The following is a 23,126-nucleotide window of genomic DNA, read 5'->3' as shown; positions in this document are numbered from 1 at the left end:
GAGAGAATGGGTGCAGCATGGCCTCCAGCCACTGCAAATGAACTCCAGATATAAGCGCCACTGTGCATCTGGCTTTACGTCAGTACTGGGGAATCAAACCCAGGTCGTTAGGCTTTAGCAGGTAATCGCCTTAACCGCTGAGCCATCTCTCCAGCCCCTGTTTCTCCTTTTCAAGAAGGGAAAGTCATTGGGAATGACGGGAATTGGTTCACTCTTGCTTTCACCCTTATTTCCTAAACACACATATTTTGCTGTTGAGGACCCTGATTGAATGTAGGTGCTGCATCTAGAAGGATGGCACTCTTCCCTCACTGCGTATGGACGCTGAGCTGGTACTTAAGCCATGCCTGCGTGTGTAACGAGGCTGATGGATTCTGAGTGAAGGTATGGCGTGTGGGATTGTTACTCAACTCTGCTCCCTGAACCAGGTTTCTCTTCAAAGAACATGTGAGGTGTGTGTCTCCGTGCTGACAAAACATTCAAACTGCTGAAAACTAAAGATACCTTTTGACTCAGAATTTGTATCCAGGGGAAATAAAGCATCTTTCAAAGATGATGGTGGTGTAAATAAAGCCTTATTAAACTAAAAAGCTGAGGGAATTAATTGACAGCAGATGTACATTGCGAAAAAAAAATGTTCAAGGAAATCTTTCAAGCAGGCATATAATACCTGGCAGACATTTATATACAAAGACATAAGAGCTTAACCAAGGCTAACAAGAAGGTAACCGTGAAATGTTTCCTTCCTTTTATTTTATTTAATTAATTTATGTATTTGAGAGAGACAGAGAGAGGCACATAGAAAGAAAGAGAGAATGGGTGTGCCAGGGCTTCTAGCCACTGCAAATCAACTCCAGATGCACGCACCCCCTTGTGCATCTGGCTTATGTGGGTCCTGGGGAATTGAACCGGGGCCCTTAGGCTTTGCAGGCAAACGCCTTAACTGTTAAGCCATTTCACCAGGCCCTTTTTCCTTCTTTTTAAAGACAAATTGATGTCTAAAATAAAAAATGGTAGCTGTGGGGGCTGGAGAGATGGCTTAGCATTTAAGGCACTTGCCTGCAAAGCCAAAGGACCCAGGTTTGATTCCCCGGGACCCATGTAAGCCAAACGTACAAGGTGACATATGTGTGTGCAGTTCATTTGCAGCAGCTAGAGGCCTTGGCATGCCCATTCTCTCTCTCTCAAATAAAAAATAAAATATTTTTAAAAATTGTAACTGTGGAATATATTCTTGGTCTTTCTCTATTTCCTGACTACAACTCCTAAAATCCTTATCATCTTCAATATAAGTGTCTTTTTGTGTGCTAATGAGTTGGCTAAGAACTGATACCCCTCAATAACTTCAGGATAGAAGAGACAAAGGCAGAAGCAGAGGGTTGGGACTTTCACCTCCGTCCATATCCACTGGAGAAGGGAGAGGGGCTGAAAGCTAAGTTGATTACCAGAAGTCAATGATTTCACCAATCATTGCTAGGTACTGAAACCTCCATAAAACCTCAGAAAGGAGAGGCCTTCATTCTAGGGAAACACATTGAGGTTACTAGAATGTGGTGGACCAGGAGAGAGGATGGGGACTTTGTAGCCCTCTCCCTATGTCTCCCCTCATGCATTTCTCCATCTGTACCCTTTGCAGTATCCTTTATAATAAATTGGTGGATGTAAGGAAATGTTTCCCTTTGCTGTGAGCCACTCTCACAAATCAATCAAACCCAAGGAGGGAGTCATAGGAACCCCAATTTATAATTGGTATGTAGGGCCTATGACTCACACCGGAAGTATAGGGGCAGCCTTGTGGGACTGAGCCCTGAAACTGAAAAGCTAGGATCTGACACTGCCTCCACGTAGATACTGTCAGAACCGATTTGAATTGAATGGAACGTTCAGCTTGTGGTGTACTAAAGGCACACTTGCTTGCTGTTTGTATCTGTTACTTTCTTGTTGCTGGGACAAAATACCCAACCAGAAGCAGCTTAAGAAAGGAAAAGGTTTCTCTTTGGCTTCCAGTTTCGAGGAGAAAGTCTACCATGATGGGGAACATATGGCAAGCCTGACAGGCAGCTTGTGTCACATCTTCACACCAGCAGGGAAGAACTGGACTGACAACAGAAAGCAGGTCTGCACTGTAGCATCTCAAGACCCCCATGACCCCAGTAACACACCTTCACCAGCATGTTTCCACCACCTTCTAGAAAAGCTGGACATTAAGTATTCAAGCACAAGAGTAATGGGAGACATTCTACATTCAAAGCACCATCTTGCCAGCATCTGAGGTCACAGAAACCTTTACCGCTGTGAGAGTTTAAGACGAACTGAGTTTGTTATTCCTATAATGTCTGAGAAATGTACTGTAGACTTATAACACATGCAAATAAAACACTTGATAAAAAACAGCACAGATGGGAAAGTGGGATTGAAAAATACTGTTGTCGCATTTTTTTAAATTTTGATTGGTTATTTGCATATGTGTGTGCACATGCTAAGGCCTCTTGTTGATGCAAATGAGTATGATGAATGTGCCACTTTTTAAAAAGTATCTTATTTATTTATTAGAGAGAGCAGAGAGAAAGAGAGGAAATGGGCTTTCAAGGGCCTCCAGCCACTGCAAATGAACTCCAGATGCATGGACCACCTTGTGCATGTGACTTACATGGGTCCTGGGGAATCAAACTTGGATCCTTAGGCTTCTCAGGCAAGCGCCTTAACTGCTAAGCCATTTCTCCAGCCCACATGTGCCACTTTTATGTCTGGTTTTACATGGGTACTGGAGAATTGACCCTGAGCAAGCCAGCTTTGCAAACAAGTGCTTTAACTGCGGAGCCATCTCTCAGGCCTACTGTCCCATTTTGTTGTTAGTTGCAGTGCTAGGGATCAAACCCAGAGTCTCAGACATGCTAGGAGTAGCTTGGATATGGTTGATGAAAGAATTCACTCAAGTCAGATCAGAGTAGAAAAAGATTAAATTCTGGCTGGAGAGATTGCTTAGTGGTTAAGACACTTGGTGGCAAAACCTAAGGACCCAGGTTCGATTCCCCAGTACCCACATAAGCCAGAGGCACAATGGGGCACATACATCTGGAGTTCATTTGCAATGGCTAGAGGCCCTGCTATCTGCTTTTTGACTAGGATTCCCACCCCCAATTCCCACCATGCTAATGAGGGCAATTCTTATTTGTCAGTGTTTGACCATGGGCAGGGACTGGGCTTGCAGGGTTGATGATCTATGCTTAATTTTGATAGGCCAAACTCAGTCACATCATTCCACCACTAGCTATTATGACCATTAAGGAGCTACTGTTTTCTTTAATGATGTTATTAGGAATGCTTCCTGGACCAGGCTTGAACAGTGGAAATTCTGACAAGGACCTATTCCCTTTCTGGTCTCTCAACCATGGCCTTTTCTCCACATTAAGCACATCCTCTAAGCTACACTCCTTGCTAAGCTTCTTGTATTATATGTGTTCAATAGTATTTAAAGATAGACCATCATGTGTTAAAGATATGTAAAAGAGGGCCTGGAGGGATTGTTTAGCAGCTAAGGTGTTTGCCTTCAAAGCCTAACGTCCCAGGTTTGATTCCCCAGGACCCACGTATGCCAGATGCAAAAGGGAGGGGCATGTGTCTGGGGTTCATTTGCAGTGGCTAGAGGCCTTGGCATGCCCATTCTCTCTCTATTTGCCTCTCTTTCTCTCAAAATAAAGAAATAAAAATGAATGAAATTCATTTAATAAAATGAATTAAAAAAAAAAACTAGAAAAAACCCCTAAGCATCATGCATCTGGAGTTCATTTGCTGTGGCTAGAGGGCCTGGTGTGCCATTCTCACACTTTCTCTCTATCCCTCTCTCTGTCTCAAATAAATAAACAAAAGAGATACAAAGAATGTTAAAAAAAAATCCCTAAACATTAAAATGAGATATATAAAAGATATAAACCTAAGGTACCTACCAAAATAAAACAATAAATAATTCTGCCAAGTCACCACTGGAGATGAAATAGAATATTAAAATATAATAAATAAATACAATATACACAAGACAAAGCGTTTCTGTGGGGGTTTGGTTCAGGTGTCCCCCATAAACTTAGGTGTTCTGAATGCTAGGTTCCCATCTGATGGAGATTTGAGAATTAGCGCCTCCTGGAGGTGGTGTATTGTTGGGAGCAGATTTATGGGTCTTACAGCCATTGTCCCCTTGCCAGTATTTGGCACACTCTCCTGTTCCTGTTGTCCACCTGATGTTGGCCACAGGGTGATGTCCATCCTCTGCTCATGCCATCGTTTGCCCCTGCCATCATAGAGCTTCCTCTCAAGTCTATAAACCAAAAGAAACCCTTTTTTCTCCACCAGCTGCTCTTGGTGAAGTGATTTCTGCCAGCAATGAAAACCTGACTGCAACAGAGGTCTTTTGTGAAAGAATGAAAGGACATATTAATAAGCCCCAAAGGAGAAAGTAGGGTGGACAGAAACGAATCTGGATGGCTCTAGATATCCACTCCTTTCCCTTTTCCGTTACTGTGATAGATAATGCTTTAGCAAATGTTCACTCCATAGCCAGGTGCAGTGGCATGCCTTTAATCCAGCACTTGGGAGGCTGAGGTAGGAGAATTACTGTGCATTTAGGCCAGCCTGAGAATAATTCTGGGTCAGCCTGGTCTAGAGAAAACCCTACCTCAAAAACAGAAAAATAAAATATTAACAAATAAAATAAAAAGTTTCCCTCCAGACATAAAATGGCCTGGATATCCATGTCACTGTGCCTGACACTACCTAAACAAGACCATCATAAGAGGAGAAAAAGATCGTGACATCAAAATAAAAGAGAGACTAGCTGGGTGTGGTGGTGCACGCCTTTAATCCTAGTGCTTGGGAAGCAGAGGTAGGAGGATCGCCATGAGTTCGAGGCCACCCTGAGACTACATAGTGAATTCCAGGTCAGCCTGGGCTAGAGTGAGACCTTACCTCGAAAAACCAAAATAAATAAATAAATAAGAGAGAGACTGATTGAGTTGGGGAGGGGATATGATGGAGAATGGAATTTCAAAGGGGAAAGTGGGGGGAGGGAGGGTATTACCATGGAATATTTTTTATAATCATGGAAGATGTTAATAAAAATTTGAAAAAAAAAAAAAAAAGGAAGAAAAAGTTCACTCAACCTCCTCCAACTTTCATGAGTAAACCCAGGTCTTCTGATGCTGAACTTGACCATGTGACATGCTTCCGTTACTGAGCTATTGCCAAGCAGAGGCTTGGTTTGTGCTTGCATATTTGTGCTTGCTGTCTAACACCTCTGCCATGAAAACCACTCTATAATCTCAGGGTGGCCTCGAACTCATGGCAATCCTCCCGCCTCTGCCTCCCGGGTGCTGGGATTAAAGGCGTGCGCCACCACCCCCGACATGAGAACAGATTTCTTCAGGAACACATTGTGTCTTTACTCACAAGCAATCCTGACCTAATGCCGTGAAGCAGAGCCGGCCTCGCCTGGGCTGGCAGCTTGAATAAGAGCCTTCCAGATGAGCCCAGCTTAGGTCCGCTGGTGCTTCCAGAGCTGACGCACTGTTGAATGACAGGGAATACGCTGTTTTAAGCAGATGCACGGGAGACACAGTTCTGTTAGACAGCACTCTTGTGGCAAGAGCTAACCACACCAATTGTCTAGCAGGAAGCTGGCTCAACAGAAAAGGCTATGATCAGAATATGAGCTCGAGAAGCTTCTCCTTTCCAACCGTCAGCCCCCTATCTGGAAAGGTCTCCTTGATATGTAATTGTCTAGGTGATAGCCATTCGCTAATTCTGTACAGGCAGTTAAAGAGGCGCGGTAAGAGAGCAAGGGGGTGTGGCTCAGGGGCAGAGCCCCTGCCAAGCACGCACAGGGCCTTGGGTACGATCCTTAGCACCACCAAAGTATGACCACAGTCCACTGTGCTAAGCTCAACCATGTGTATCCATGGGAAAACAAAAGCACATCACACCTCTGCCTGTACTTTGACCATTTCCATGTTTATTATTATCTTTTTTTTTTTTTTTTTTTTTGGTTTTTCAAGGTAGGGTCTCACTCTAGCTAAGGTTGATCTGGAACTCACTATGTAGTATCAGGGTGGCCTTGAACTCACTTTGATCCTCCTACTTCTGCTTCCCGAGTGCTGGGATTAAAGGCATGTGCCACCGTGCCTGGCTAATTTTTTTTTTTTTTTTTTTTTTTTGAGAAATGGTCTCACTCTATAGTTCAGGTTGGCCTGGAATTCACTCTATAACCTAGACTGGCTGCCTTGAATTTAAGGCATTCACAAGCGAACACCACCACACCCAGCAAGTCAAACTTTTTTCTCAGTGTTGAGATCGAACATGGGGCCTTGTACATGTTAAGCAAGTGCTCCAAAACCAAGTTACATCCCTAGCCTGATTTTGGTATGTTGATATTGCATAATGAGCCAGGTGTGGTGGCGCATGTCTTTAATTCCAACAGGGGTAGAAGGGTCACTGTGAGTTTGATGCCACCCTAAGACTACACAGTGAATTCAAGGTCAGCCTGGGCTAGAGCAAGACCCTACCTTGAAAAAAGAAAACAAACAAACAACAACAAAAACACCTTATTGAGGGCTGGAGAGATGGTTTAGTGGTTAAGTGCTTGCCTGTGAAGCCTAAGGAACCTGGTTTGAGGCTTGATTCCCCAGGACCCACATAAGCCATATGCACAAGGTGGCACATACATCTGGAGTTCTTTTGCAGTGGCTGGAGGCCCTGGCGCACACATCTCTCTCTCTGTGTCTGCCACTTCTCTCTCTGTCACTCTCAAATAAATAAATAACTTTATTGAACTCTATAGTTTTTTTCTTGTATTATTTTGAATTTTCTATACCAACAATCATAATACCTGTATATAATGAATGTTTTCTCTTTTGTTTTAGTGCTATTTTGTTTTTAAAAATTTAAAATAGTTCTGCTTTGGCTAGACTATGATGCTGGATAGTACCCATGGCAGTAGTGAATATTTGTTTTTTTTGGGGGGGGGGTCAGGGTTGAGTTAGGGTCTTGCACAAGCCCAGGCTGAACATGAATTTACTCTGTAGTCTCAGGGTGGCCTTGAACTCATAGCAATCCCCCTACCTCTGCCTCCCAAGTGCTGGGATTAAAGGCATGCACCACCATGCTTGGCTAGCAAGTACTTTTATCTATGAGCCATCTCCCCAGCTCTTAAAAAATTTTTTAACAATTGAATATTGACTTCTACTGAAAGCTTTTTCTCCATCTATTGAGATATGTGTTTTCTCATTCAGTCGTCGATGCAGTAAATAATACTGCATTAATCTCCACATGTGAAGTTAAAAAAAATTGCTGGATAAGAGAGGGATTATATATTTCTTGAAAGACAGGCAAAAGTAGCTGGCAGCCGGGTGTAGTGGCACACGCCTTTAATCCCAGCACTTGGGAGGCAGAGGTAGGAGGATGGCCATGAGTTTGAGGCCACCCTGAGACTACATAGTGAATTTCAGGTCAGTCTTGGCTACAGCTAGACCTATCTCAAAGAAAAAAAAAACAACAGAAAAATATAACTGGGAAAAATATTCAGACTAAAAGAAACTATTCAGACTGGATATCTTTCAAAAGAAAAAAAATTGACTATTTAAAAAATTATTATTTATTTATTTATTTGAGAAAGACATATGGGAGGAGAAAGCGAGAGAATAGGTGCGTCAGGGCCTCAGCCACTGAAAACTAACTCCAGATTCATGCGCCACCTTGTGCATCTGGGGAATCAAACCGAGGTCCTTTGGCTTTGCAGGCAAATGCCTTAACCGCTAAGCCATCTTCTCCAGCCCTAAATTGACTCTTAATTCAATGTTTTCATTAGTATGGTCCAGAACATTGTAGCATAACATATGTCACACATTTAAGTCAGTTCAAAATGCATTTGTATCTCATGAAAATAACGTGAAGATCTGTGTGTCTATAACAGCTTAAAAAAAAAAAAACCACAAAGGCTGGAGAGATGGCTTAGTGGTTAAGCACTTGCCTGTGAAGCCTAAGGACCCCGGTTCCAGGCTCGGTTCCCCAGGTCCCACGTTAGCCAGATGCACAAGGGGGCGCACGCATCTGGAGTTCGTTTGCAGAGGCTGGAAGCCCTGGCGCGCCCATTCTCTCTCTCTCCCCCTATCTGTCTTTATCTCTGTGTCTGTCGCTCTCAAATAAATAAATAAAAATTAAAAAACAAAACAAAACAAAACAAAGGCTGGAGAGATGGCTTAATGGTTAAGCACTTGCCTGTGAAGCCTAAGGACCCTGGTTCGAGGCTCGATTCTCCAGGACCCATGTTAGCCAGATGCACAAGGGGTCACACGCGTCTGGAGCCCTTTTGCAGTGGCTGGAGGCCCTGGTGCGCCCATTCTCTAACTGCCTGTTTGTCACTCTCAAATAAATAAATAAATAAAAGTAAACCAAAAAAAAAAATTGGAAAAAAAAAAAGAAAAAACAGACTAGCATCCAGTTTCTTAGAAGATCCCTTGTAACTTTCTAAGGACTTGCACCTGTTAGGAGAAGTCATGATGGTAAAGTGTGTGTGTGTGTGTGTGTGTGTGTGTGTGTGTGTGTGTAGTACATGTGGTGTATTTACATGTGTGTGCAGATGTGTCCACCCTGTGCACGCAAGTGTAGACGCCCAAGAAGAATGCATGCATGGGGCCCCCTCCATTGCCAATCTGTGTTTCCGTGAGACAGATCTCATGATTCCTGAGCTTGCTCTTTTCATGAGTTTCAGCAAGTCTTTGGTCTCTGCTCCTCATAGGACTTGGGTTATCAACACACTTGGCCACACCCAGCTAAGTAATCAAACTCATGCCCTCATGCTTACAAGGGAAAAGCTAAGCCATCTCTTCAGCCCCATTATTGTAAAATTTATTACTTGTTTTCCTTTGTAATTTTCACTGTCTATAATTCTATGCATAGTTTTGCCTGCTTTTGAGCTTCATATATAAAATGTTTCACACTATCATCCATTCATTTGTGTCATTGTTTTCTTTGCCCTATGTACATATTTTTTATTTTTATTAATTTGTTTTTTTCGAGATAGGGTCTCACTCTAGCCCAGGCTGACCTGGAATTTACTATGGAGTCTCAGGGTGGCCTCGAACTCAAGGCAATCCTCCTACCTCCACCTCCCGAGTGCTGGGATTAAAGGCATGCGCCACCATGTCTGGTGTTGCCCTATATTTTGTTTTTGAAATGCTTTCTTTGCTGACCAGGCTTGCTATGTAGCCAAGGATGACACTGAACTCCTGATTCTCCTGCTTCCATTCTCAAGTGCTGAGATTACACCACCAAGCCTGGCTTGAAATCTATTCTTGAAATTGAAGATCTAGTTCATTTTTTTTCCTGTATCACATTACACTGTATTAAACTACTACCGCAATTTATTCATCCACTGTGCTATTGATTAACATTTGGGCTGCCTCCAATGCTGTTGTTATTACAGGTAAAGCTGCCATTAAGGTTACTGGCATAACCCTGTCAGATTCACAGCCATGTGGGCACACACCCAGGAGGGGAACTGTTTAGTTGAAGGGTATACATTAATGGGCCATCTGTATTTCCTCTTTTGTTTTTTTTGAGTAAAGCCTCACTCTAGCCCTGGAATTTACTCTGTAGTCTCAGGCATGCATTACTATGCCTGGCTGTATTTTCTCTCTCTCTCTCTCTCTCTCTTTTTTTATTTATCTGTGCTCAGCACATATACTAAAATTGGAATGATACAGAGAAGTTTAGCATGGCCCCTGCGCAAGGATGACACGCAAATTCGTGAAGCATTCCATATTATTTAAAAAAATATTTTATTTATTTTTGGGCTGGAGAGATGGCTTAGTGGTTAAAGCACTTGCCCGCATAGCCTAAGGACCCATGTTTGACTCCCCAGAACCCAGGAAAGCCAGATACACATTGTGGCACATGTGTCTGGAGTTCGTTTGCAGTGGCTAGAGCCCCTGGTATGCCCATTCTCTCATTCTCTCTCTAATAAATAAATAAATATTTAAAATTTATTTATTTCTGCCAGGTCTTGTGGTGCATGCCTTTAATCACAACACTCACGAGGCAGAGGTAGGAGGATCACCATGAGTTCGAGGCCACCCTGAGACTACATAGTGAATTCCAGGTCAGCCTGGGCTAGAGTGAGACCCTACCTTGAAAAAAAAATTTTTTTTGAAGCAGGGTCTCACGGTGACCCAGGCTAACCTGGAACACAGTCTGTAGCCCAGGCTAGCCTTGAAGTCAGGGCAATCCTCCTACTTCAACCTTCTGAGTGCTGGGGTTAAAAGAAGTTAAAAACAAAACTTTTGGGGGGCCTAGAGAGATGGTTCAGCAGTTAAGGTGCTTGCCTTCAAAGCCTAAGGACTGGAGTTTGAATTCCTAGTACCCATGTAAAGCCAGATACACAAGGTAGTGTCTGAATTCGTTTGCAATGGCTAGAGGCCCTGGCATGCCCATTCTCTCTTTCTCGCTCTCAATGCCTTTGCTCCCTTTCTCTCTCTCTCAAATAAATAAATACAATATTTTAAAAAAAATGAGAGCTGGAGGGACGACTTAGCAAAGCTCAAAGACCCAAGTTCGATTTCCTAGGCTCTACATAAGACAGGTGCACGAGATGATGCATGTGCCTGGAGTTCATTTGCAGTGGCTGAAGACCTTGGTGCACTTATTCTCTCTCCCTCTCTTTCCATCTCTGCCTCTTTCTCTCTCAAATATAAGTAAAAATAAAACAAAAAGTTTAAGCCAGGTGTGGTGGCACACGCCTTTATTCCCAGCACTGGAGAAGCAGAGATAGGAGGATCACTGTGAGTTCGAGTGAATACAGAGTGAATTCCCAAAAAGCCGGGCGTGGTAGGAGGATCGCCGTGAGTTCAAGGCCACCCTGAGACTACATAGTGAATTCCAGGTCAGCCAGGGCTAGTGTGAGACCCTACCTTGAAAAACCAAAAAAACAAGCAAACAAACAGAGTGAATTCCAGGTCAGCCTGGGCTACAGTGAGACCCAGCTCAAAAACAAACAAACAAACAACAACAAAACAGCAGTTGATGAGAAGAAAGTTATTTTGGTTTACAGTCTGGAGGGGAAGATCCATGTTGATAAATACTTGTCCCTGATAACTCAGAGAATGCCCAGAATGCTCAAGATATCTTCTATAAGGGCCGGAGAGATGGTTTGGCAGTTAAGGCACTTGCCTGCAAAGCCAGAGGACCCAGGCTCAATTCCCCAGTACCCATGTAAAGCAGAAGGTAGCACAAGCATGTGGAGTTCATTTGCAGTGGCTACAGGCTCCGGCGCACCCATTCTCTTTCTGCCTCTTTCTCTCTTAAATAAATAAATAAAGCATAAAAAATAATTTGAAGAAAAATGTATTTCTATAATACAACATGCTTATTTACAAAAGGAGCACCTAGGAAAAGAATCATGTGAGCTTCTTGATTTTGTCATACAAGACAAGCATGGAAACACCACCCATGCCTCTGAGAACATTTGGGGATAAAAAACCTTGCTTCCTTCGTCACGAGCAATCTTCCTCCCCAGCTCAAGTGTGCCTGTGTACATGACACCACTTCCTTTGCGTCCTGATTGCATCATCAAGGTGATGATGCCACGGGGAACAGTATCACAGGGACAGGAAGTCAGGACAGCAGCCACAGTGACGGTCTGTGCAATCATCCAGCTGACGAAGATGTGAGTGTTCTTGGGATCTGGAAGTGTCGTCAGATACCAAAGTAGGCAGCTCGGTAGACGACAATACCGTGTGCAGTCACATTAAAGCCTTGATACAGGGCCATCAGACTTGCAGATCTTAAACAGGCAGTCAGCAAGGACTCTGAATTCCTTTTCAGCCCCAGCTTTGCCCACATCAGCTTCTAGAGGGATATAGGCAAAACCAAGAGGGTATGCAAAGCACAAGGATGTGGCCCCAGGGATGCCATCTGACTAGGTTTCCTGCAAGGTAGTACCCAGATCGGGCACTCTTGTCCACACCACCTAAGAAGATCTGCTTGTATTTATCCTTAAAGGCAAAGTTGACAGCCTGGGTGGGGAAGTGTCTGAATGCATTGGCCAGGTGGTACCACTCCAGAGGGACAGGACTCCCTGCTCCTGGGGATAAGAACCACTTAGTCTACAATGCCCTTGACCTGCTTGGTAGGTTCACCAGGGCCTTTTGCCATTGCAAAAGAACTCTAGACACATGCGCCACTTTGTGCATCTGGATTTACATGGGTACTGGGAAACTGAACCTAGGTCATCAGACTTTGTAAGCAAGCATCTTAACCACTGAGCCATCTCTCCAGCCTTTGATTATTATTTTTTTTTTCTTGAAGCACGGTCTCACTTGAGCCCAGGCTGACCTTGTATTCATGGTGACCTTCCTACCTCAGCCTCCTGAGTATTGAGATTAAAGGTGTGCATTACCACACCTGGCTATGTGAATAATTTATAAAGGTTTAAAAAGCCTGATGTGGTGGCACACACCTTTAATCCCAGTGCTCGGGAGGCAGAGACAGGAGGATCACAAAGGAGGAGTTCGAGGCCACCCTGAGACTACATAGTGAATTCCAGGTCAGCTTGGGACAGAGTGAGACCCTACCTCAAAACAAACAAACAAACAAAAAAAAGTTGTAAAAAGGGAAACCTATCATATTGCTTACCCATTAACGCTTGCCTGGTTTCATTCTCCATCTCCCATCTCATGCCAGTTATATAATTTCTATGGCAAAACAGAAGCATAGGAGTATTATGACTAGGGAAAAATCACTAAGCTGGAGAAATTATAATTGTCATGATTCTTACTTAATTTTTTGTGCTGGGCATTGAACCCTAGGCTTAGCATGTGGTGCTCTACCACTATCTACACCCTTGGCATCTCACCATGATTTTTTTTCTTTTTTAAAATATTTCATTTTTGGGCTGGAGAGATGGCTTAGCGGTTAAGCGCTTGCCTGTGAAGCCTAAGGACCTCGGTTCGAGGCTCGGTTCCCCAGGTCCCACGTTAGCCAGATGCACAAGGGGGCACACGCGTCTGGAGTTCGTTTGCAGAGGCTGGAAGCCCTGGCGTGCCCATCCTCTCTCTCTCCCTCTATCTGTCTTTCTCTCTGTGTCTGTTGCTCTCAATTAAATAAAAAATAAAAAAAAAATATTTTGTTTATATTTATTTATTTGAGAGAGGGAAACATGCAGAGAGAAAGAGAGACTGGGCACACCCGGGCTTCTAGCCACTGTAAACGAATTCCAGATGCATGTACCACCTTGTGCTTTTGTCTTACATGGGTCCTGGGGATTCAAACAGAGGTCCTTTGGCTTCACAGGCAAGCTCCTTAACTGCTAAACCATCACTCCAGCCCTATTTTTGTTTTGTTTTGTTTTTGTTTTTTGATTTTTCGAGGTAGGGTCTCGCTCTAGCCCAGGCTGACCTGGAATTCACTATGTAGTTTTAGGGTGGCACTGAACTCACCGTGATCATCCTACCTCTGCCTCCTTAGTGCTGGGATTAAAAGCCTGCACAAGGGCTGGAGAGATGGCTTAGTGGTTAAGCGATTGCCTGTGAAGCCTATGGACCCCAGTTCGAGGCTCGGTTTCCCAGGTCCCACGTTAGCCAGATGCACAAGGGGCGCAAGCATCTGGAGTTCGTTTGCAGAGGTTGGAAGCCCTGGTGCGCCCATTCCCTCTCTCTCCCTCTATCTGTTTTTCTCTCTGTGTCTGTCATTCTCAAATAAATAAATAAATTAATTAATTAAAAAAAAAGCCTGCACAACCACACTTGTCTTCAACATGTTTTTTGTTTTTGAAATACTTATTGTTACTTGCTTATTTGAGATGAGGTGGGGGGGGGAGAGAATGGGTGTGCCAGGACCTCCAGCTGCTGCAAATGAACTCCAAACACATATGCTACCTTGTGCATCTGGCTTATATGGGTACTGGGGAATCGAATCTGGATCCTTTGGCTTTGTAAGCAAGTGCCTTAATCACTAAGCCATCTGTCCAGCCCTTAACATGATTTTCAAATGTACCAATCTCAAGGGAGCAATCATGATTCCTCTGAAATCCTGCCTCATTTTCAGATTAATTTATCCTCCTACGTTCTGCAGATGCCATTTCAATATTCATCATGCTCCTTTTGGGTTTTAATCAAAGGAGTCACCATCTTCATGGCCATTTAATCCAGAACAACCTGAGTCACTTCATATATGTGGCTAATCACTGAGTCCTAACATTTCAATTGCAAAAGAGAAAAAAAAAAAAAGTGTGTTGAATTCATCACCTTTGTTCTCTCCTTACTGCCACCACAGCCAGACTAACCATCTGGGTTGACTGAAACATTCTTACTTAGTTGTTCCATTTTCATTCTTGTTTTTCTCCAATCCATTCCCCACACAGCAGAATCATCTGCTTTTAACGATGTATGAAACAAATTCATCACCAAGGTAGCAATTTATAAAGACAGTGTAGTGAAAGGAGAAACAGCCTAAAATGGTAGTTACTCTCTAAACAATTCACGACCTAAGCACTGTGACTGCCTTATTGTTACTCTTCATCAATGAAGGGTTCTCAGCATAGGAGTGGCATTGCCCCTAGTGTTGGACACTCTGGGAGGTAGTACTATTGGCCCTTAGAATACAGGAATCAGGTATGTTACCCTTCCTGGAAAGTGCGATCTATGCGGGGGTACGCTTTTAAGGTGATATAGCTACCTTTCAGTCATGTATTGTTCTTGTAAGCAACCCCTCACCCTGCTCCAAAAAAATAAAAAAAAGTTTAGGGCTGGAGAGGTAACCTAGTGGTTAAGGCACTTACCTACAAAGCCTAAGGACCTAGGTTCCATTCTCCAGTACCCATGTAAGGTGGTGCATGCATTGAGTTAGTTTGCATTGGCTAGAGGCACTGGAGCGCCAATTCTCATTCTCTCTCTCTCTCTCTCTCTATATATATATATATATATACACATATATATATATAAACACCTCTTTCCCTCTCTTTCAGATAAATAAAAATTAAAAAAAATAATTTGTTTGAGAGAGGGACAGAAAGATAGAGAATGGACACACCAGGGCCTAGCTGTTGCAAATGAACTCCAGACACATGTGCCACTTTGTGCATCTGGTTTCATATGGGTCCTGGGGAATCAAGCCTGAATCCTTTGGCTTGGTAGACAAGTGTCATAACTGCTAAGCCATCTTTTCAGCCCCCTCTTTACTTCTTTCTCAAATAAATAAATAATACTTTAAAACGTGGGAACCTGTTGTTCTTCACAATAAAGAGATATTTAATGTCCCTCATTACTTCTTTTAAATGAGAGCAAGAACAAGAGAAAGAGAGAGAGAGAGAGAAAGAGAATTGGCATGCCAGGGCTTCTAGCCACTGCAATTACCACCTTGTGCACATGTGCAACATTGCTCATGCATCACCTTGTGCGTCTGGCTTTCATGGGCTCTGGGGAGTTGAACAGGTGTCCTTAGGATTCACAGGCAAGCACCTTAACCACTTAGCCATCTCTCTAGCCTCCTCATGACTTTTAAATGTCCTATCATAGGTGAAAAATTTGTCTATAATTATCTGAATGTATATAATTAGATAAGATGTAGCGTGTTTTATACAAGCACAGAAAGTTTTTTTTTTGAGACAGAGTCTCACTCTAGCCCAGGCTGACCTGGAATTCAGGAGGTAATCTCAGGGTGGCCTTGAACTCACAGCGATCCTTCTACCTGTGCCTCCCAATAGCTGGGATTAAAGGAGTGCACCACCATGCCTGGCATAGAAAGTTGTGTTTTATTATTTATTTATTTATTTGCAAGTGACAGAGAGAGAGAAAGAGAAAGACAGAGAGAGAGAGAGAGGCTTCACAGGCAAACGTTTAACCACTAAGCCATCTCTCCAGCCCCAAAAGTTTTGTTTTTAAAAAAAAATATTTTTATTTATTTGCAAGGATGGAGGGAGGGAGGGGAAGAGAGAGAGAGAATAGGCATGTCAGGGTCTCTAGCAATTACAAACAAATTCCAGATGCATGTGTCACTTTGTGCATCTGTTTTTTTTGTTTTTGTTTTTTGTTTTTTCGAGGTAGGGTCTCACTCTAGCCCAGGCTGACTTGGAATTCACTATGGGGTCTCAGGGTGGCCTCGAACTCATGGCGATCCTCCTATGTCTGCTTCCCGAGTGCTGGGATTAAAGGCGTGCATCTGGTTTTATGTGGGTACTAAACCTGGGTTTGTTAGGCTTTGGAGGCAAGTGTTTTAAGTGCTGAGCCATCTCTCCAGCCTGTTTGTGGTTTTTCTTTCTTTCTTTTTCTTTTTTTTTCTGAGGTAGGGTTTCACTCTAATCCAGGCTGACCTGGAATTCACTATTTAGTCTCGGGGTGGCCTTGAACTCATGGTGATCCTCCTACCTCTGCCTCCCAAGTGCTGTGATTAAAGGCGTGCTCCACCACACCCAGCTTGTTTGTGTGTTTTGTTTTTTTTTAAACAACAATGGGTGTTCTAGAAATGCCTCTAACAGTACAACTGAGGACTGAGGACAGATCACTGATGTCCATCAGAGATGGCCAAAAACCATAACTATGTCAGTGGGTATTTGTAGCACTCACATACATGGGGATTTTATTTATAAGTGCGAGCACATGATGAACTCATTCTATTTCTTAGAATATTCATACTTAACCATTTATGTATTAAAATACAAATAATTAAATAATTTTATTATGACTTTTTCTGCATTACTGAAGATTGAACACAGAGTCTTGTACTAGGCTAACGTTTCTGAAACTTATCTACCACTCCGACCCTTGATTGTTTTTCCTTTTTTTTCCTGTTCTTTCTTTTTTTTTTTTTTTAAGGCAGGGTTTTGCTCTAGCCCACACTGACCTGGAATTCACTATGTGGTCTCAGGGTAGCTTTGAACTCACGGGAATCCTCCTACCTCTGCCTCCCTAGTGCTGGCATTAAAGGCATGCACCACTATGCCCAGCTAGCCCTTGATTTAAAAAAAAAAAAAAAAAGTTTATTTATTTATTTGACAGAGAAAGAGGGAGGGGAGAGAGAGGGGGGGGTGGAGGGAGCGAGTGAGCGAGCAAGTGAGCGAGGGAGAGAGACAGAATGGGTGCACCAGGGCCTCCAGCCACTGCAAATGAACTCCAGACGTGTTTGCCCCCCCTGTGCATCTGGCTAACGTGGGTCCTGGGGAATTGAACCTAGGTCCTTTGGCTTTGCAGGCAAACGTCTTGACTGCTAAGTCATCCCTCCAGCCCATAGTCCTTGATTTTTATTTTGAGACAAGGTCTTGCTAATTTGCCTAAATTGGCCTTAAAAGTTGATATTTAGCTTAGGGAGATCTCAAATTTAATATCCTCTTCCCTCAGTAGCATCTTGAGTAACTGGGATTATAAACTGAGATTACTTTACTTGGTTCTTTGTGCTTTTTGTATTATAAACAGAAGATATTTATTTATTTTTTTTGAGACAGGTGTTACTTGGTAGCCCTGGCTGGTATGGAACTCACTCTATTAACTAGGCTCACCTTAACTTTCTTTTTAATTTTTTTTTTTGTTCAGTTTTATTTATTTATTAGAGAGTGACAGAGAAAGAGAGAGGAAGGCAGAGAGAGAGGGGGAGAGAGATTGAGAGAGAGAGAGAGAGAGAAAGAGAGAGAGAGAATGGGCACGCCAGGGCCTCCAGTCACTGCAAAGAACTCCAGACGCGTATGCCCCCTTGTATATTTGGCTAACGTGGGTCCTGGGGAATTGGGCCTTGAACCGGGGTCCGTAGGCTTCACAGGCAAGTGCTTAACCTCTAAGCCATCTCTCCAGCCCCTCACCTCAACTTTGAGGGCAATCCTCCTGCCTTAGTCTTCTAAGTGCTGGGATTACAGGTGTGAGCTGCCATGCCTAGTGTAGAGCATTATTTTGATTTAAAACACAATCATAAACATATGTAGAATATATTACAAATTAATTTCACTATAGGATAATAAAAGGGATATTATGAAAATATTTATTTTAGGAAAGTATGTTTAGTAAATCTGCCAGTCAACTAGGTAATTCTTTTTTAAAAAATATTTTATTGAGCTGGGCATGGTGGCTCACACCTTCAATCCCAGCCCTTGGGGCGGGGGGGGGGGCGCGGGGAAGGGGGTAGGAGGATTGCTGTATGTTTGAGGCCACTGTGAGACTCCATAGTGAATTCCAGGTCAGCCTGGGCTAGAGTGAGACCCTACTTTGAAAAAAATAATTTATTCATTTATTTGAGAGAGAGAGAATGAGTGGGGGGATACCAGGGCCTCCTGTCATTGCAAACCAACTCCAGATACATGTGCAACTTTGTGTATCTGGCTTTATGTGGGTACTGGATGATCAAGCCCAGACTGTCCGGCTTTGCAAGCAAGCACCTTTAACTGCTGAGGCATTTCTCCAGCCCCTTTGGCAATTTTTATTTTATTTTTTTCTCGAGGTAGGGTCTCCCTCTATTCCAGGCTGACCTGGAATTCACTATGGGGCCTCAGGGTGGCCTCGAACTCACGGTGATCCTCCTACCTCTGCCTCCCCAGTACTGGGATTCAAGGCGCGTGCCACCACACCCGGCTGGCAATTCTTTTTTGAGACAAAGTCTTGTTATGTAGCCCAGACTGGTCCTCATTTTGTAGTTCAGACTTGTGGCAATCCTCTTACGTTAGCCTCCTGGGTACTGGGATTATAGTTGCGCACCATCATGTCCAGATAATTAGGTATCTAATTATTAATTAAGTATAATGATAAATAGGTATTTTTCCCCCTGGCTTCAGATAGGTAATTCTTCAGAACGGTCCTTCCGGATTCTGGTCTTCAATAATGGAGAAAATGAGCTGGGCTGGGTGGTAGCACAGCAGAGGCTGAGGCAGGATGACGACCACGCCCAGCCCAATCTTTGCGTTTGGATAATCATTTCACAGGAGTCTATACTTTCAAATTTATGGTTAAGTGTGAGAGTATTACATATTTCAATTCTTCACTAAAAACTGGGTTGGCGGGGCCTGGTGGCGCAGGCCTTTAATCCCAGCACTCGGGAAGCAGAGGTAGGAGGATCGCCTTGAGTTCGCGGCCATCCTGAGACTATCCAGTGAATTGCAGGTCAGCCTGGTCTAGAGCGAGACCCTACCTCGAGAGAGAGAGAAAAAAAAAAAAAAAAAAAGTGAAAAACAAAAACAAACCCCCCCCAAATCCTTTTTGCTTGAGAGTGATGCTCAGAAAAAAACGTTTTTCTTTCTTTCTTTTCCCCAGGTAGGGTCTCACTCACTGTAGCACAGACTGACCTGGAATTCACTATGGAGTCTCAGGGTGGCTGCGAACTCACAGCGATCCTCCAACCTCTGCCTCGCGAGTGCAGGGATTAAAGGCGTGCGCCACCACGCCTGGCTTTTTTTCTTTTATTGACAACTTTCATAATTATATACAATAAACGATGGTAATTCCCTCACCTAACCCCAATTTCCAAACAAGAATACAAGCAATAAAGGCAGAGGTAGGAGATCGCCGTGAGTTCGAGACCACCCTGAGACTCCATAGTGAATTCCAGGTCAACCTGAGCTACAGTGAGACCCTACCTACTTCGGAAAACAAAACAAAACAAGACAAAAAAAAAAAAAAAAAAAAGAATACAAGCAATAAGCCAAACCGACTGCTTGGAGCGCCGCTTTCACTAGAGTTCCAGGAGGCATCCCAGCACGTAATCAGTAAATTGATTTTTGTGATTTAGGATTCCTGCATGTAGGCAGGGACTGCAGCTATACTATTTTCCGTGCCGTGTGTTGAGTGCACGGAGTGTGTGAACCTGCCGAGCCGTTCCCCCTGGGCTCTGAACCGGCCTGTTTTTGTAGAGTTTGCAGTGCACAGCCCCAGAGCCCCACGCGGGGTTAAGAGCAGGAGCTCCGTTGGGAAAGGTGCACGCTGCAGTTCCACGGTGTTCCTTCGCTGGCGGTCTTAGGTTAAGGACGAGGTCAAGGCGTGGGAGTGGGGGCCAGCATGAGCAAAGACTGGGACCGGAGTTAACGCTGACTTTCCCCACGGCCGCCGTGGGCAACCACATCTTCAAGTCCAGATCAAATCCCGCGCTCTTCCACATCCCCAACCTTCTTCCATCTCCACTCGGCTCGGGTTAGGTACCAATCCCTGCGGGGCGGGGCGGAGAAGAGACATCTTTAGCAGCCCCTTCTCTCTCTCCCTCCATTAATAGTCCTTGAGTTTTGGCTTCCTAGTTTTCAGCAGCACGCTAACGAAAAAAAACTCCTCCGGTCCGTGACATTGGCGCCGCACTGAGGAGGAAGCAAAACACGAAAGAAAGCCGGCGGTGCAGAAGACACGTGAGCGTGGAAAAGCTCCCGGAGAAGCGCCCTTGTCCGGGAATGACTTCAATTCCCAGCGTGCCCCTGGGCTATGACCGTCCGCGAACTACAACTCCCGGCGTGCCCCTGGGCGACCACCGTCCGCAGACTACAACTCCCGGCGTGCCGCGGACCGAGGCCGTCGCAACCTCTCCTAGTAGACCCGCTTGCCGCTCGTCCCGCCCCTCCCCCCAGCCCCTCCCGGACGAATCGGCGTGCGCCTGCGCACCACAGACCGGAGGAGTCTTACCCTAATGTAAGATGGTGGCCCGTCTGGCTGTGGAACCCACCGAAAGCTGAGAGTCTGTCTGTCTGTCTGTCTCTCTCTCTCCTGTCTCTCTGTGAGCCGTAAAGGTCGGACTCACCGAAGCAGTCAGGTCCGGTTCTGAAGAGTTGTTGTTTGCGGTTTTTTTTTCTTTTTCTTTTTTTTTTTTTGTTGTTTCCCCCAACCCCCCCTCCCCCGACACTCGTTCATTGGTCTCTCGTGAGGACGCGGCGGCGCGTGGAATTCGGCTGAGGGGAAAAGCGAGGCAAAAAGGCAAAGGCGGGTGAGTAATGAGTGTGTGTGTGTGTGTGAGTGTGTGTGTGTGCGTGTGCGGGGTGTGCGGGGCTGGGCTCCGCTGGGGGGCGGAAAAGCCCCCGGGGCTGACCGGCTACGAGAGAGCGGAGGCTTCGCCGGGACCGTGCAGGCCGCACCCCCCGTCCTCCCCACCCCACACTCCCTCCCCGCCTCGGCTTCACCCTCCTCCTCCTCCTCCTCCTCCTCTTCCTCGCCGTCCCCTCTACGCCAGCCCCGGGAACGGGGAGCCGGGCCGGCCCGCGGCGGCGACTCCGTGCCCCGACCGACAATCGTTTCTTCCACCGGGGGGACTCCAGACAGCTCCTCGTCTCCTGCGTTGCCCCTCACGTTTTATTTATTTTCACCTCCTCCGCTCGGGGCTAGGTCCTCTGCGCCCCCCCCCTCCACCCTTCCCGCCCCCTCCTCGCTGACGTCCTTTCCGACCGGCCCCTCTCGGACCCGGGCCGGGCGGGGGGCGATGCTCGTCGGTGGCAGCCCGCTGCCCGCTCCTTCCTTTGCTGCTGGGGCGTGCGGCTGGGTGGGTGGGCGTGTGTGTGTGTTTCCCCCCACCCCACGGTTCCGCCTCTGAACGGGGCCTTTGCCCCCTCACCCCCCGCGCCGCCGCCGCCGCCCCCCTGCCAGCCTAGAGCTGCTCGCTCCGTGCAGTCTCCTCCGGACGGTCACCGCATCTGTCATCCCGGGAGCTGCCCCGCAAGTATTTAGATAATGCTGCTGCTCCTCCTCCTCACCCACCTGTTTCTCCCTCTTCCTGAGCTCCGTGCGGCCGTTCCTTCCCTCCTTCCTAATGCAGATTCTTTCCACACACACTTCCAGAAGAGGGGACACCAACCCCCCCCCTTCCTCCTCCCGCCACCGCCGTGTTGGTTGTTGCAAAGTGAAGGAAGTTGGGAAAGTGAATGAAGTGAGATAGGATGCTGTTAACGTTACCAGGCAAGATCTTTTCTTCAGGCTGCTCACTCAAGGGACGGAGGTTTTATTTATTTATTTACTTACCTGCTTTCAGTGATGTATTCCTTGATGGTTCGCTTTGATGGGGTATGGCTTTCTTTCCCAACACTTCCCCCCCCCCCCGCCCCATTTTGGATCTTCTCCATGCCACTAAGCATTCTCCCGAATTGCCTCTCCCCAGGACACTTGATGTGGGCTCTGATTATACCCTTAACTATCAGCACAAGCATTTCAAAATAAGATAAATCTGGCACACATGCGCTCAACTCGTCCGTGATCTCCATAAGCGAACATAAATGACACTCCGATTATATGTGGGTTACAGATCCTTTTTATATCGAAAGTCGATTATGAATCGGCTGTTATATTGATGTTCAGCGTAATTAATGACATTTTTTGTTTATGATTGAAGTGATTTCCTCTCTAGCTAATACTAAATTTACTTAGTGTTTTTGGATCTGAGAAGTTCTGTCTTGAATTTCTAGGATAGTGGCTATCAGGATCAATTCTATAGAGCATATGTATGCGGGAGAAAAGTCATTTTTTTGGGTAAACTTAAATATCTTGCATTTTTTTTTTTTTCATAGGAAAGGAAAGGCTGGGATGGGGGGGAAATCATAAAGTTTATACATAGATGTAGTAAGAAGCATAAAACTAAAAGCAAGAGGTGGCTTATGATGTCTATGCCTTGGTGAAAGTCAACTGAAATGTACTAACAGCATAATGAGCCTTTGCTACTGTGAAATAAAGAATTATCAGGAAAACAAACAGGATTATGTAGGCCAGATACACATGTCAAGTTTGAATATGAATTAATCATTGTATTCTTGTTATGTATGTAAAAATGTTTAAAGTCATGGCAACAATCTCATGTAGCAGCAGTCTCTTTAATAATTATAATTACTTTAAAATATTTTATTTATTTATTTCTAAGTAGAGAGAAACAGACAGAGAAAAAATAGGCACGCAAGGGCCTCCAGCCGCTGCAAACGAACTCCAGATGCATGCTTCACTTTATGCATCTGGCTTTATGTGGGTACTGGGGAATCAAACCCTGGTTGTTAGACATTGTAGGCAAACATCTCCACCACTGAGCCATCTCTCCAGCCCAGCAGTCTGTCTTTTGTTGGTAAAAGTAATAATACCGTAAGTGTAAGTATAAATACAGTTCGTTTAGTCACTTTTGCCCATTAATGGATTATTGTAAGTTTACATATCTTTGTGTGTAAAATT

The 23,126-nt window shown here is 44.8% G+C and overlaps 1 protein-coding gene and 2 pseudogenes across 4 annotated transcripts in view; 2 read left to right on the top strand and 1 right to left on the bottom strand.

Moving 5' to 3' along the window:
- Positions 1-9,713: 9,713 nt before the first annotated feature.
- LOC123464173 lies at positions 9,714-9,812 on the top strand (annotated as a pseudogene).
- Positions 9,813-11,438: 1,626 nt separating this feature from the next.
- LOC101597315 lies at positions 11,439-12,195 on the bottom strand (annotated as a pseudogene).
- An 8,605-nt stretch (positions 12,196-20,800) lies between these two features.
- The window catches only part of Cnot4 (CCR4-NOT transcription complex subunit 4), a 151,949-nt gene continuing 149,623 nt past the window's right edge, over positions 20,801-23,126 (top strand). For all 4 annotated transcript variants that reach the window (XM_045160273.1, XM_004661188.3, XM_004661187.2 and 1 more), the window contains exon 1: positions 20,801-20,913. The gene's annotated coding sequence lies outside the window, so the exon portion shown is untranslated. The remainder of the gene's footprint in view (positions 20,914-23,126) is intronic.

Source organism: Jaculus jaculus, chromosome 10 (assembly GCF_020740685.1).
Source record: "Jaculus jaculus isolate mJacJac1 chromosome 10, mJacJac1.mat.Y.cur, whole genome shotgun sequence".
NCBI classification, from domain to species: Eukaryota; Metazoa; Chordata; class Mammalia; order Rodentia; family Dipodidae; genus Jaculus; species Jaculus jaculus.
Note: the sequence above shows the minus strand (reverse complement) of the source record. Positions and strands in the feature narration are given on the sequence as shown.